We start from the raw sequence: 16,298 nt of genomic DNA, 5'->3' as shown, positions 1-16,298 counted from the left end.
TTTCAAATAAAAGTACAAAACTTCGAAACAAGTGAAAAGATAGGAAATATATATATCAAACCAAACAAGGTAAACTGTCTGCTTTAGTACTGCCAGGTAGAAACTTACCTGTAATTAAAAGAAGAAAGAAAATTGTGTTAGACATGATTAAAAGTAAGGAAAAAAACATACATTATTTGGGATCATCATCATCATCATTTTTATCATCATCATTGTTGTTGTTGTAATCAACATCATCGTCATCATCATTATTATTTTATTGCATCAGTGTGTGAAGTAAAGAAAGAAAAACAACATATTTTGTGTGATTAGCCTTAAAGGCTAATACAAAGAGAAAGAACATTTTCGAGTTAAAAATACAAGTTTAATTTTAAGAGAAATCATGAAACCAGACAAGCAATCATGTGACTATTTGCTGTTCACTGGTGGGGTGGGGTCTATATCAGAGGTTATGATATAGTGGAGTGATGTCTTTTCTTGTTTAAGTATATATATCATCGTTTAACGTCTGCTTCCCATGCTGGCATGGGTTGGACAGTTTGACTGGGGACTGGTGAGCCAGATGGCCGCACCAGGCTCCAATCTGATCTGGAACAGTTTCTACAGCTGGATGCCTGTATGTATATGTGTGTGTCTGTGTGCATATATATATATATATATATATGTATGCATGCATATATATGTGTGTGTATATGTATATATATATATATATATATATATGGAAAGAGAGAGAGATAACGTAAGCATCGATGAAGACTATTAGTTAATCACCATCTGCAATGTAACGGAGTCAGTTATTTTTTCATTAAGGTGTAAAACACCTTTAATGAATTCCAAGATCTGACATCGGTGTGAAATTAAAGAAACACCTCCCCCTTCTTTCTCACCAATAGAAGAAAACCTTGGAAAAAATTTTACCGAAGAATAAAACAGAACTCAGGTAGATGTTCGCCTTCTACTTTACACTGATCAACATACAAAGACATACATATATATATGTATGTATGTATGTATGTATGTATATATATATATATATTTACACACACATACGTACATAATGATGATGCTGGTGGTGGTGGTAATCATGGAGTTACTGGTTTTGAAGGAAATGGTGATGAAGCTGATATGTTGTTAACGATGATGATGATGGTGGTGGTGGTGGTGCTGGTGATAATAATTGTGGCGATTGTAATAATCGCAGTGGCAGTGATGATGTGATGGTCATGATGATGTGATGGTCATGATGATGGTGTTGGTGAATAAGATGGGAAGGATGACGACGACAATGATAATGATGATGATGATGGTGACGATGCTGGCAGTAATGATGATGATAGTGATAGTGGTGGTGATGCTGATGATGATGGTGGCCGTGGAGGTGGTGGTGGTGGTGGTGCTGGGAAGAGTGATAACACTGATGGTCAGGCTGAATGATGATAGTGTCAGTGATGAGGAAGGTGAAGAAAATGCTGCAGCTGCTGCTGCTGCTGATGATGATGATGATGATTAATAGGATAGAAGACCTGTTGTTGCTGCTGAGGATTATGATGATGATGATGATTAATAGGATAGAAGACCTGTTGTTGCTGCTGAGGATTATGATGATGATGATGATGATGGTGATGATGATATATGTGACAGTGACACATTTCCAAATTGATATCACAAAGGTGACAGCCGTGCAAGCTTCATTCAGTTAGAAGAAGAGTGAGCTGTAACTGCAACATGCCATGGTTTTATATATTTAGATTAAATTTGACATCATTCACACCAGTTGTGGCTCATCTAATCTAATTAATATAGATTGAGGTTATGTAATTAACTCCAATGTTAAAAGGGTCTCTAAAATATGCAAGAATGGAAACCTATCTAAGAATTTATATAATATTGATTTACTTTCGCACCTATACAAGACTGCATCATGCAAAGAATCCAGTGACTGATGAATTCTATAAACTCAGTGACATCCATGGAATGGTTTACCACTGAAGATTTTGTCTTCGTGTGGTACACCTGGGGCAAATGAACTTGGCACAGTGCCCTTTCCTCTCCAAGCTATATGTCTCTTATGAGGGGTTGAACTCAGAACTATAAGCTTGTGGGCCTCTTGTTAATTTTACAGTACTGCCACTACTTGTTGTTTGTTGGCACTCCGTCGCTTACGATGTCAAGGGTTCCAGTTGATCCGATCAACGGAACAGCCTGCTCGTGAAATTAACGTGCAAGTGGCTGAGCACTCCACAGACACGTGTATTTTTAACGTAGTTCTCGGGGATATTCAGCGTGACACAGTGTGACAAGGCTGACTCTTTGAATTACAAGCACAACAGAAACAGAAAGTAAGAGTGAGAGAAAGTTGTGGTGAAAGAATACAACAGGGTTCGCCATCATCCCCTGCTGGAGCCTCATGGAGCTTTAGGTGTTTTCACTCAATAAACACTCACAACGCCCGGTCTGGGAATCGAAACCGCGATCCTATGACCGCAAATCCGCTGCCCTAACCATTGCACCACCACTCTGCCACTACATACAGTGGTGAAATGTTCTTCCTATATAAACCTGTAACTGCTGTTGTTTAATCCAAGATCAGTCCTGATTGAATAGACCTATGAGCAAATGCATTTGAGCCTTGACCATTGTCCCTCTTTTTTTCAGACATAACGAGTCTAGGACCATGTTATTTAAGATAATAGTTAACTAACTACAGAAACCCTTAAATATTGCTATAATTATGGTGCCCTCTGTTTTCAATGCTTGTGAGGTTGACAAAAGATGTAATCAGATGAAACCTACTTTTCATGTTCTTTTAACAGGGCTGTATAAGGTCTCCCTTCATTTTACTAAGGAATCTTGCATACCATTATATAATATATGTTATGTCTTAACTCATGGAAATAGTACAAGAAACAAAAATTAAAAAATAACAAGACTTTATATCTGTTAAAAAATTACAGAGGACAAAATAAAACATTGCAAATTCTGGTGGTTATATGATTCATCCATCATTTGGATAATTCAACTCAGACTGTTATTGGTTATATGTGTTCCATTATATTAATTTCGTTCACGTGAATAATGGCCGGAAAATAACATGACTCACCTTCATGAAAATCGCTCACCCCTCTCCTCAAAGATGATTTGTTACAACAATTTGTGAAGGCACATGGCTCAGTGGTTAGAGCATCGAGCTTACGATGATGAGGTTGAGAGTTCGATTCCGGACTGGGCTGCATGTTGTGTTCTTGAGCAAGACATTTTATTTCATGTTGCTCCAGTTCACTCAGCTGTAGAAATGAGTTGCAACATCATTGGTGCCAAGCTGTATCAGCCCCTTTGTCTTTCCCTTGGATAACATCGGTGGTGTGGAGAGAGGAGGCTGGTATGTATGGGCGACTACTGGTCTTCCATAAACAGCCTTGCCTGAACTCGTGCCTGGAAGGGTAACCCTGTAGGTGCGATATCATGGTCATTGATGACCAAAGGGGTCACCCTCTACACCAATTTATAGAAAGAGGGCAGGCTCCAGAGCACATTCAGATTTGTTGTTTGAGAATGTACTACATGTAACATGATTGGATCTTTAATCAAAATCCTGCACAATACTCAACAAATCAAAGCACGGGACTCAAACAATGTTCAAAACTCACATGATAGGTAAAGCGACTAATCATTACAGATTAACGTGTTGAGCCTATAAAAGGCTGATCATCTTCAATATGCCATAATTGAAATTGGCCTCGCAACATTCTAATTAGAGATGAGATCCTTAATCTAATTGAAAATTTATTGACTATAAAACCACCTAATGAAGCCTATTAAATGATAATCAACATATTCATACTGAATATGTGTCCAGGACTTTTATATATTGTGAGTGAACAGCATAAGTCTTTTTCTTCTGAGGGATTTTATCACAGACAAGCAAACATGGCTATGTGGTAAGAAGTTTGCTTCCCAACCTAATGGTTCTGGGTTCAGTGCTACAGTATGGCACACTATAGTCATGAGCTGGCCAAAGCCTGTCAGTAGATTTAGTAGACAGAAATTGAAAGAAGCCCATCAAATGTCTGTGTGTGTGTGTGTGTGTGTGTGTGAATGTTTGTGTGTGTGTATAAGAATGTATGTGTGTGTTTGGCTGAACAAGAACAAAATGAATGAAAGCCTTACTGCAATAACTCAACACCAATATCTAACACAAGTTTGTTAAGAAAAAGCATTGATTACCGACTTGGGAATCAAAGTTGTGTGTTACAAGTTTCCAAATTAATCCTTGAAACTCATCAGAAGTCAGTTATCAATTTGTTTAAAGTCTTATAAATACAGACTTAGATGTATACTTCTCAGTATGCATGCATGCATGTGTGTATTTACGAGTGTACATATAACATGCATGTATATTTTAGTCATCATCATTGTCATCGTAGTCGTCCTTGTCATCACCACCATCATCATCGTCATCGTTGACATGGTGAAGTCATGTGAAGAGTTGCTAATTTGTTCTGTGCTTACAATATTTGGAGCATTGAACCATACTTAACTTAGACAGCCTATTAACAGCTAAGTGGACTGCACCATTTGTGGATAAGAGAACAGAGTAGGAAAGTGGTGTCATTGAGATATCACCTACTGATAGTTCATCTCAACCTGTTATCTTGGTCATCTCTGATTCTCTTACAAGTCTATTATTCACTAAAATACTATTGACTCAGTGATGGTTTATAATACAGACTTTTAAGTCATCAGAAGTTAGTCAAGCATAGCTATGTGAGTAAAACACACGAATATCTCAAATACTAGATATAGGAGTCATATCACAAAATAAACGATATTACTGGAAATATCTTGTTTTGTTTTATCAAACACTTCAATGGTGAACTGTTTCAGGTTGTTCCAACAAGCCTGCTTTTCTGTTGCCTCATGACTTGCTCAACGTGTTGGTCAATTCTTTCTTATCAAACTCTGTACCATCTTTATAATAAGGACCACGGGTCTGAAAAATAAATCTGTGGGACAACAAGTCTTATAATGAAAAGTAATTTGGCTTCATTTTGAAACAGTAATCAAAGGCTGTGTTCCAGCAGTGTGTTCTGAGTTACACGTTTCTTCAATGCCTGTTGACCAACACTGACTGCATCAAGGGAGAGAACTGCAGTGAATACAATTGTAAGTGTTAACAAGTAAAACCAACAAGAGCTGCAACACTTGGTGATGATGATGATGAAGATGTTGGTAGTGGTGGCGGTGGTGGCAAAGATTGCAATATATGACGTTATATTGACATGGTTCACTGCCAATGTCTAGCTAGCTGATGTAAGGTATTTTCATTAACATTAACAACAGCTTAGCATGTTTAACATTGCAGCACACCTGAACATGTGCACATGCAGAACACATGAACTGGTGAGCACACAGAGATACACACTCTTGCTCACACGCACACACCCTGCTGTTTACAAATTTAATGAAGGAACAACTAATCTTGTATTTTACTCTCTGCTTTTGTTTTGTTTGTTTCTTTATTTTTACTTTTAGTTGGAGAGAACTTTACAAGTGGAGAGGAAATGACACCAAATAAAGCAAATACTTGGTGAAATAAAATAAAATTGTAAACAAAATTACAAAAACACCCCAAAATCTTTGTAAATAAACTCTTAAAATAACGGTATTTTTTCCACACTTATTCCTGTGAATAACTTGTTTAACAGGAATGCCTTAAAGTACTCATTGATTTTTATTTGGTACAGAGCCAGAATTTTGTGATAGGAAAATGCCAATACATTGGTCTAGGATTATAAGGGAGTATAACAAAGGATGAATTTGATCCAATCAGGGTTTGGACTGAAAACGAAAAGGAAGAAATCTAAATACTGTTAAGCAATTACTTCACAACATTATTATGTATATGGTTGTTGTTGTTGGCACTCCGTCACTTATGACGTTGAGGGTTCCAGTTGATCTGATCAACGGAACAGCCTGCTTGTGAAATTAACGTGCAAGTGTCTAGGCACTCCACAGACACGTGTAACCTTAACGTAGTTCTCGGGGGAGATTCAGCATGACACAGTGTGACAAGGCTTACCCTTTGAATTACAAGCACAACAGAAACAGGAAGTAAGAGTGAGAGAAAGTTGTGGTGAAAGAGTACAACAGCGTTCGCCACCATCCCCTGCCAAAGCCTCGTGGAGCTTTAGGTGTTTTCGCTCAATAAACACTCGCAATGCCCGGTCTGGGAATCGAAACCGCGATCCTATGACTGTGAGTCTGCTGCCCTAACCACTGGGCCATTGCGCCTCCACTATATATATGGTATAAACATAAGAACTGTAATAATAAAATTTTTATTGATCAGTCTTTAAGTGATGGATTGCCTACACTTGATGCATCGGGTGATGTGATATGCCTGAGAAGACCTGATGAGTCAAGTAAAACCAAAATCGTAGCTGTGATCAGTGTCCCCTCATTGGCTCCTATTCTGGTGGCACGTAAAATGCATCATCCAAACGTGCTCAATGCCAGTGTCCCCTGACTGGCTCCTGAGCTGGTGGTATGTAAAAGGCACCGTCTGAATGTGGTTGATGCCAGGCCTGCCTGACTGGCTCCCATGCTGGTAACTCATAAAAAGCACCATCCAAACGTAGCCGATGCCAGTACCCCATGACTGGCTCCTGTGCTGGCGGCATGTAAAAAGCACCTACTATGCTCTTGGAGTGGTTGACATTAGAGAGGGCATCCAGCTGTAGAAACATTACCAGATCAGATTGGAGCCTGGTGCAGCTGCTGGCTCTCCAGACCTCAGTAAAACTGTCTAACCCATGCCAGCATGGAAAACGGACTTTAAATGATGATGATGATGTTACAATGTCAGATGACGTAACTTGCATAATATATTCTGCCTCTTTCTATTCTGAGTTCAAATCTTGCCAAGTCCAACTTTGCTTTTATCCTTATGGCATTGATAAAATAAGGTACCAATCTAGAGTAGTGGTTTGGCAGAATTATGAGAACAAATGCCCAGTGGTACTTGTTCCAGCTCTTTACATTCTGAGCTAACCTATGATGATGCAGAAACCAAAATACAGGTTTGGCCAAAAGTCACCCGACAGTAAATCAAAAATCTCATAAACACTTGATATTCAATTTTTGTTTATTCATTCCAGTTATGAAAATTTAATTGAATACTGTAAATTAAAATCACCGTTTGTTTTCTTATTTTTTCAACATTTGTCTATTTATTAACGAAGTCTCATATAAAATAATTTTTTGTTTTAATCTTGGAATTGAATAGGTTTTGATTTGCTGTCAGGTGACTTTTGGCCAGCCTTGTATACTGAGCTTTGCTTTTCTGTCAAGGCAACATCATTGGCACTGAGGGGTATGATTTACGCTTCAAGGGTAACTACTTGACTTCTATAAAGAATTCTGGTCTACACTTCTGTATCAGATGCAGATACATGGTCCATTCTAACTAACAGGGATCTCAACCAAGGTATATTTTCAAATGATCCTTTGAAAATAAAAGTAACCCCCACATCTAGATTTGAAACTGAAACTCAATTTTCAACTGAGTGTACTATACTCTAAATATCTACTCTAAAGGGCATTGACCTTTCCATAATTGAGTTAAATAAACAATTTTATCTGCTCACCATTATTGATATTCAATTTTGTATTAGTAGCTTGAAATATATGATAGTTATGTAAATTATACTTGTCTAAAATAATAAAATATTGTATCTTCACTCAATATTTTGATAAAATCACCCACTCAATGAAGTATATGAAATACAGTATGAATAAATTATCATTTATCATGAAATTATAAATAGCAGATATGTCATCCACGGGAAAGATTGCCTGAGGATAAATATAGACATTGCTTCTGTTATTGAATACAGACATATAAGCAGTTAGCGGAATATTCCCATTAAAATTTCTACCAAATGCAAACATGACAGATTTGAAATAGTTGTTTGGGACAGGAAGCAATAATCATGTACAGTGTTAGAGGTTATTTGCTCTGCAGATACTCTCTCTCTTTTACTCTTTTACCCATTTCAGTCATTTGACTGCAGCCATGCTGGAGCACTGCCTTTTGTCGAGCAAATTGACCCTAGGATTTATTCTTTGTAAGCCTAGTACTTATTTTATCGGTTTCTTTTGCTGAACCGCTAAGTTACGGGGACGTAAACACACCAGCACCGGTTGTCAAGCGATGTTGGGGGGACAAACACAGACACACAAACATATACATATATACCCTTCTCTCTTTCTCAAAGAGCTAGGGTCCAAAACATTGCATTATTCATGTCTCACTAACAATTTAACTCATAGAAATGTACCACTAAATTGTTAGTGAGACATGAATAATGCAATGTTTTGGACCCTAGCTCTTTGAGAGAGAGAGAGAGAGAGAGAAGGGTGTTGTCAATTGAGTGTAAGCTAGTTAGTGATGTATTCTGTATCAGGATAAAGAAAATAACTTGCATTTCCTGACAAAACCATTTTCATTTAATACTCTATGGTCAAAGTAGCAACAGCACAATTTCTTTCTTTCATTCTTTCTTTCTTTCTTTCTTACACTTTTCTTCAATCGCAGACAAAGAGAAAAATGCCAAAATGTTCAATTCTTCACTTATCATAACAATTAAACCTAATTTCTTCCAGAAGTTGAGGAATTAAAACCAGAACTCTGTTTGATGGGGGTCTTAACCTCAACTTCATGCTATTTGATTCCCTTCACTCTAAGAGACATTGGCTACTTAAGACTTGGCATATAAAAGGTCTATATTTTCAAAAGCCACATTATGATGTAACAAACATGTTCCTTCCAAGCATATTAGCAGCATAAATGAAGGGATAACTGAAATGGAAAATGATATTTCATCAACAACTTGCCAGGAGGTAAATTCTACAACTATCTCTATGGTATTCACAAGTGAGGAATCCTATACTTTATCATTTCACATGCTAGAAATAGAACCTCAATCCCTTTAAAAGGAAACCCTACCATCTTAAAAAAAAGAAAGAAAGGACATAAGCAATGTATTCTTAGATACATAAAGCCCAATAGAGGAACAATGTTTAGAATGCCATTTGCTTAAAGATTTATTCTCTCTGAGCTGAGCTAGAACCAAACAACAATAATTTTTAGATGAATAAAGAAGTAAAATAATAGTTATAAAATGATATAAAAAACACCTATTTTGTTATTCATCATTTTTTCATAATGTCACTCATATTGGACAAAAACCAAATAAAAGTTCAATATTTGTGTCATATGACAAAAACTGAGATGTCAAATATATCAAAATAATGGTCGAAAATTAATGTGTCATGAAATATCTGTTTGATATATATATATATATATATATATATATATATATATATATATGTATGTGTGTATATATGTGTATATATGCATATATATGTTTGTGTATAGATAAATAGATACTGATACATATATATACGTATATATACACATATATACATGTATACATATATGTGTATACACACACACACATATACATACATTCATATAAATATATACATACGTTCATTTAAATATATACATACTTCTATATACAGATATATATGTATATGTGTGTGTATATATATATATATATATATATACATGCATACACACACATGTACACACACATACACACAGACACGTTCGTATAAGTATGCGTACACATGTGTATTTGCTTATGATTGCATATGATATGCGTGTATATGAAGTTGTCTGTTTATATTTGGTAAACTGTTTACAAACGAAACCAAACCAGCTGACTAAATCGTTCTTTTATACTCAAATGAAGGATACACAAATGGGTCAATCAATAAATGTCCTACCAGAGAAATAAATATGTTTCTTGTTTACTGCTTTGTGTATATCTTTGTCTGTGTGTCCCCACGTGTGTCATGTCATTTAACTTTCAGTTATTCTTTTATTCCTTTTCTTCCTTCAGTCATTTGACTGTGGCCATGCTGGAGCACTGCCTTTACAACCTCCATATTATCTCATCTTTTAGCGCCCCCCCCCCGTCTGTTTTCTATTATCTATCTATTTCTTCCATGTAAACATCACTCGAAGTTTTGTCCTAAATTCATGCTTATTTATTTTTTCTTTACTTTTTTCAAGTTATTGCTCCTGTAACCCTAAACCCAAACCTGTCTAAATTTTGTCTCTCTTCCCCTTAAAAATTACGATTTAATTCTCATTCAATTATGTTACCAATTTAAGCATTTAAACTCACGATTTTAAATTGAGAATATCTGAAATAAACTTGACTGCTCTCACAAAAGGGAATACTAAAAATGAACCTGACTACTCTCAAAAATTAAGTAAAAAAAAACTGGAAAAATAATCCAGAATCCTTGTCCAGTACCCGATTGATCCCAAAATCTAATACGTTTATGCCAGTCACAAGGCCAAACATCCCTGAATGTTTCATTCAAATCCATCCAGTGGTTCTTGAGATATCTTGTCCAAGGACACAACAAACAAACGCAACTGAAAACAATACCTCTGCCTTCACAAAGGCAGAGATAATAATAATAATGATAATAATAATAATAATAATAATAATAATAATAATAATCATATCATTGTCATCGTTATCATTTTTGTATATCTGTCTGTTAAGTTTTCGTCTAGTTTTCTGTTAGCTCTTCTTTCATCTAACTTTTTCTCTTAGTGTCACTTCTGTTCAGCCCTTGATATATAAATTAACTTTATTATTTTAAAGGAAGTTTAAGAGTAACAGTGGAAAATTTACTGAGTGCAGAGAGACCCAACAGAGAAAGTCAAGTTAAATTTATTATAAAACTTGTATTCAACCAGCTGAATAAATTACTAGGTGAAATTTAAAATCCCAGTCAATACTAAGTTTGCAGTGTGTGTGAACAATACCCATTGAATAAATTTCAATTATAGACCAGCCAACCACTTCTGCCATTACATATACACACCATTAACGACAGGATCCCTATATGATGTGTAAAAAAGTACTGTATCCTCTGCATTTCACGACATTATAGACCTAATCATCAACTCCCAGTTATTCATCTGACCCCTTTGAGACCAGGATTTGATTACCAGCCATAGAGACCCTAATCACCTAAAGATTTTGGTGCCCCTATATATATGTAATTAAAAATATAAATTATCATAAACCATAAAATGAATTTTTATTTTTCATAATGAAAAAAAAAAAGCTAATGGTAAGATGGAAAATAATGCTCATTTTTGTTTACTTCTACTTTACTTACATTTTAAGTTTTCAAATGCTTTTTTTAATTGCAAAGTCTTTGATCACTTCCTCACTTCTAAATTATGTTTCTGATCATATAAACCACTTTGAATTCCATTTTAGCGAGTTTAAAGAGATTTCTTTTGTGCTGTAAACCATTTACCATTTCTGTGGTGCACACCTTCCTTTGTTGCCCAAAATATGTGCTTTATTTTGCTTAATGGTTAATCCAGTGTTGCATTAGATATCCCTCACTGTCCATGAATATCCTGTTTACCTCTCATTGCTGCATGCTCCAATCATTATCATCTCAATAAAAATGACCAGTGGAGAATGGATAATTCAATGTGTTGTGTTTTATACTTTAGTGTATCTTGTAAGTAAGTCTATCCATTCATGTTCAGTATAGTAAATAAATATTATAACAATGGACTTTGTGAGGTGGAACTGGTAGCAAGTTTGACCAGTGCAGTAGATACATCTCTTTTGTTTCTCATCATTGTGCTTGGTGCTATTCTTACATCATATATATATATATATATATATATATATATATATATATATATATATATATTATTAAGAGCATTTATATTAAAATCTGAGCCATTAATTCATGGTACATAGATGTGTGTGTGTATGTGCACATGCATATATGTATAGATGCAGTGCAGATGGATGAAACATTTTTGTGTGTATATGTGTATGTAAATGTATGTTTGTGTATATATGTATATGTGGATGGTTGCTTGAGTGACTATATGTGTGTGTAAGTTATGCATGTGTGTATTTGAGCGTATGTGTTTGGTTGAACAAGAACAAAATGAATGAAAGCCTGGTTGCAATAACTCAACGCCAATATATTTCTATATAATTGCTAAAAAAATATTGATTACTGACTTTGGGAGTCAAAGTTGTGTGTTACAAGTTTTCAAATTGATCCTTGAAACTCATCAGACAAAACACTGGTATCCAAGTCAGTTATCAAATTGTTTAAAGTCTTATAAATACAGACTTAGATGTATACTTCTCAGTATGTATGCATGCATGTGTGTGTTTATATGCATACATATAATGTTCATGTATATTTTAAACACCATCATCATCATCAATGTTGTAATCATCATTGTCATCATCTCCATCTTCATCAGAATGAAGGCACATGGCTTCATGGTTAGGGTATTCAGCTCACAGCTGTGAGTTCAATTCCTGGTAGTGTATTGTGTTCTTGAGCAAGACACTTTATTTTACGTTGCTCCACTCCACTCAGCTGGCAAAAGAGAGTTGTACCTCTATTTCAAAGGGCCAGCCTTGTTACATTCTGTGTCACACTGAATCTTCTTGACAACTACATTAAGTGTATGCATGACTGTGGAGTACTCAACCAGTTGCATGTTAATTTCATGAGTAGTTTGTTCTGTTGATTGGAACATCTAGAACACTCATCATCATAACCGATGGAGTGCCAGCTTCATCATCATCAACAACATCATTGTTTTATATCCACTTTCCCATGCTTGCATAAGTCAGAGGCAAATTTTGTATGATCAGGTGACCTTCCTGTTGCCAATCCTCATCTGTTTCCAAGTAAGATGATATTTCCCTTATTCTTTGTAAGTCTAGTACTTATTCTAACAGTCTCTTTTGCCAAACCGCTAAGTTACGGGGATGTAAACACACCAACATCGGTTGTCAAGCGATGGTGGGGGACAAACACATACACACACACATATGATGGGCTTCTTTCAGTTTCCATCTACCTAATCCACTCATAACGCTTTGGTCAACCCGAGGCTATAGTAGAAGACACTTGTCGAAGGTGCCACGCAGTGGGACTGAACATGAAACCATGTGGTTGGTAAGTAAGCTACTTACCACACAGCCACTCTTGTGTCCTTCATTCTACATGTTTTTATGATATCCATGACGAAAGCCTTCTCTGCTTCCTGCAGCAATTTCCAAGTTATTGCTCTGATATTCATTACCTAATCCAATTCAAGTTAACGGTTATACATCCTTGTAAATAGCTGCACACTCACTCACACATAATGCACACACATACACTATATTCTGATATTCTCTCTAGCCAGTTATTTATTATGATTAACATTAAAAAAATCTTTAGCCTTAGATACGGCAAGAGTTTTATTACACGATGTTTGGCAGTGATTTATTTTTCTTAACAGGGGAAACTGTCTTGCAAGGAAAGAACATTTTCAAATACTAAAATACTATGTATATCCGTGGAGAGAGGGCGCGGGCGGGGTGTGTGGAAATTCTTTACTATGAATTCTTCAGTCAACAACAGAAACACTGGAAGAACAGTTGTCAGAAGAAATAAGATATGACAGAGTTGAGAAGAAATTGATGCAGTCTGTGTGGCTAGTTGGTAAAATTCATAAAATTTTGTAAAATAAAATGCAGAAGAACCCATAAAAACAACAACACATCCCAACGGTATAACAATAAAAATTCAGTATCATTGATTATTATTATTAATTATTATTATTATTATTATTATTATTAGTAGTAGTAGTAGTAGTACTTTCTGGTTGAAATTTTTTTCATATCTTTTGCTATACTTTTATTGTTGTTATTGATTTCCTTTTGATCGATGTAAACTCCCCTTTTTGTGTATTGTATTTTATCCTTTGACACTGTCCTCAATGTTCTGGGCCCTCATGGTCAAAAAGAGAAATTGCCATCACCATCATAACAGCATCATTATTATATGAGTCAAAGGTGGCGAGGTGGCAAAACCGCTAGCACGCTGGGCGAAATGCTTAGCGGTATTTCGTCTGTCTTTACATTCTGAATTCAAATTCTGCCGAGGTTGACTATGCCTCTCATACTTTCGGGGTTGATAGATTAAGTACCAGTTGCATACTGGGGTGGATCTAATCAACTGGCCCCCTCTCCCAAAATTTCAGGTCTTGTGCCTAGAGTAGAAAAGATTCTAGAACTCAGTGAGCTGGCAGAATTGTTAGCATGCTGAGCAAATACGCTTAGTGGCATTTTGTCTGTCTTCACATTCTGAGTTCAATTCTGTGTCAATGAAATAAGCACCAGTTAAGGGTCAATGAAATAAGCAAGAAAAACAGGTGAGCGAGAAAAGCAAAGAGAAAAAGCACAGCATGTCGTGGACACGACACACTTGCATTTGCGCAGCTCTGAAGCATCAGTTTTCTCTCTTTCTCTTTCTTTCTCTACCCCCTCTCTGGAATGCTGTCCCCCAATAGGGCAGTGTGTGCATATGTGTCTGTATGTGTGTGCTTCAGCAGAACATACACCAAACTTTCAATGATACAAAGAAGATTAACATGGCTCTTGCACAAGGACAATAAGCAAATACACACTGGGGTCGATGTGATTGACTTAATCCCTTCGTCTGGCCTTGTTTGTTCCCTCTATGTTTAGCCCCTTGTGGGCAATAAAGAAATAAAAAGTTTGTTTCCCAACCACAGGGTTCTCAGTTCAGTTCCACTGCATGGCATATATAAGGCAAATGTCATCTGTTATAGACAAGGTCCATTCAAAGACTTAAAAGAAGCCTGTTGAATAATATGTGTGTGTGTGTGTGTGTGCATGCATGTGTATGTATGTACGTATATGTGTGTAGTGGTACATGTGAGTCTTTGTGTTTGTCCCCCAGTGCAGTTTGACAATTGGAGTTCATTTGTTTAAGTTCCTGTAACTTGGTAGTTTGGCAAAAGTGACTGATAAAATAAATATCGGGCTTAAAGAAATTAAGTACAATCTATTGGGTTGGTGCATAATTTTCTGGCTTTTTTCAACAAATTTTATTCAACAAAAACCACAACAACATGTAATAAAAACATCTTTAAATGATTATTTCGGAGCATATTCACCATCTGCTTCAATTACTGCTTCCCATTTTCTTGGCAGATGATCAGACCATCATTTAAAGATGTTTTTGTTAAATATTGTTATTATTTTTGTTGAATAAAATTTGTTGAAAAAATCTGCAATAATCACGCACCAACCCAATACTAAAACCCTACAAGGTGATGCCCCAGTATGGCTGTTGTCTAATCACTGAAACAAGTACAAGAATGATACATACATACATACATGAACCCTCAAATCTTGACTGAATTGTAGGGGCACCATTGTAATATATGGCATGTTAAACACATTTAAATTTGGTGGGAGCAGGCCCAACCCTTTTGAGAGCAGGACATACCAGATTTCATCCACATATGATGGAAGCAAGAGAGAGAAGAAGAAGAAGATGAAGATGATGAGGAAGCATCAACACTAGTATTGGATTGGGTTCATGTTTTATTTATAAGCCCCAAAGGCAGGCAAAGTAATGCTGACCTTGGTATGATTTGAACTCAGAATACAGAGAGTTAAAACTCTTGTACACATACACACGTAAAACCACGTTGTGCATGTGTGTGTATGTGTGTGTGTGTGTGGGGGGGGGTGATATTTATAAATCCTATATCTCACAATAATGGAATCGAGATCCGTTGAAGGTTTTTTTTTTTTTACCTTAATATTTTGCAAGAGAAAAACTAGGATATAAACAAAGTAAAATAAAATCTAAAGAACAATCATATAACCTTGTTTTTTTTTTTTGTTTTTTTTTGTGTTTCAGTTCTGTTTTTATATTCAATAGCTCAAGGAACAATGAAAATAAAAACACAGAACTGCAATAAAGTGGTGATTATTTCTTTTGTTTTGATAGATTGATTGATAGGTGATTTGATTTCATAGGACGGATAACAACAACAGGAAAATTTGATCATCTTGGACAAAAATAAAATATACACATTACACACATTACACATATACACAAACAGGTACACACCCACCCGTGCACTCAAACAAACACGCACATGAGTTTGCATATGTGTGTGTGTGTGTATATATATATATAAGTATATACATACATATATATGTATATATATGTATATATATATATATATATATATATATATAAATAAATAAATAAATATATATATATATACATATAAATATACATAATATATACATACATATATACACACATACATAAATATA

General features: G+C 35.7%; 1 non-coding gene across 1 annotated transcript; it reads left to right on the top strand.

Moving 5' to 3' along the window:
* Window positions 1–14,518: 14,518 nt before the first annotated feature.
* LOC128249997 (U6 spliceosomal RNA) lies at window positions 14,519–14,621 on the top strand. Its single transcript, XR_008266135.1, has one exon. It is a non-coding gene; the product is annotated as a U6 spliceosomal RNA (small nuclear RNA).
* The last annotated feature ends 1,677 nt before the right edge of the window (window positions 14,622–16,298 follow it).

Source organism: Octopus bimaculoides, chromosome 18 (assembly GCF_001194135.2).
Source record: "Octopus bimaculoides isolate UCB-OBI-ISO-001 chromosome 18, ASM119413v2, whole genome shotgun sequence".
Lineage (NCBI taxonomy): Eukaryota > Metazoa > Mollusca > Cephalopoda > Octopoda > Octopodidae > Octopus > Octopus bimaculoides.
The sequence above is the reverse complement of the archived record's forward strand: the minus strand, read 5'-3'. Positions and strand labels throughout refer to the sequence as shown.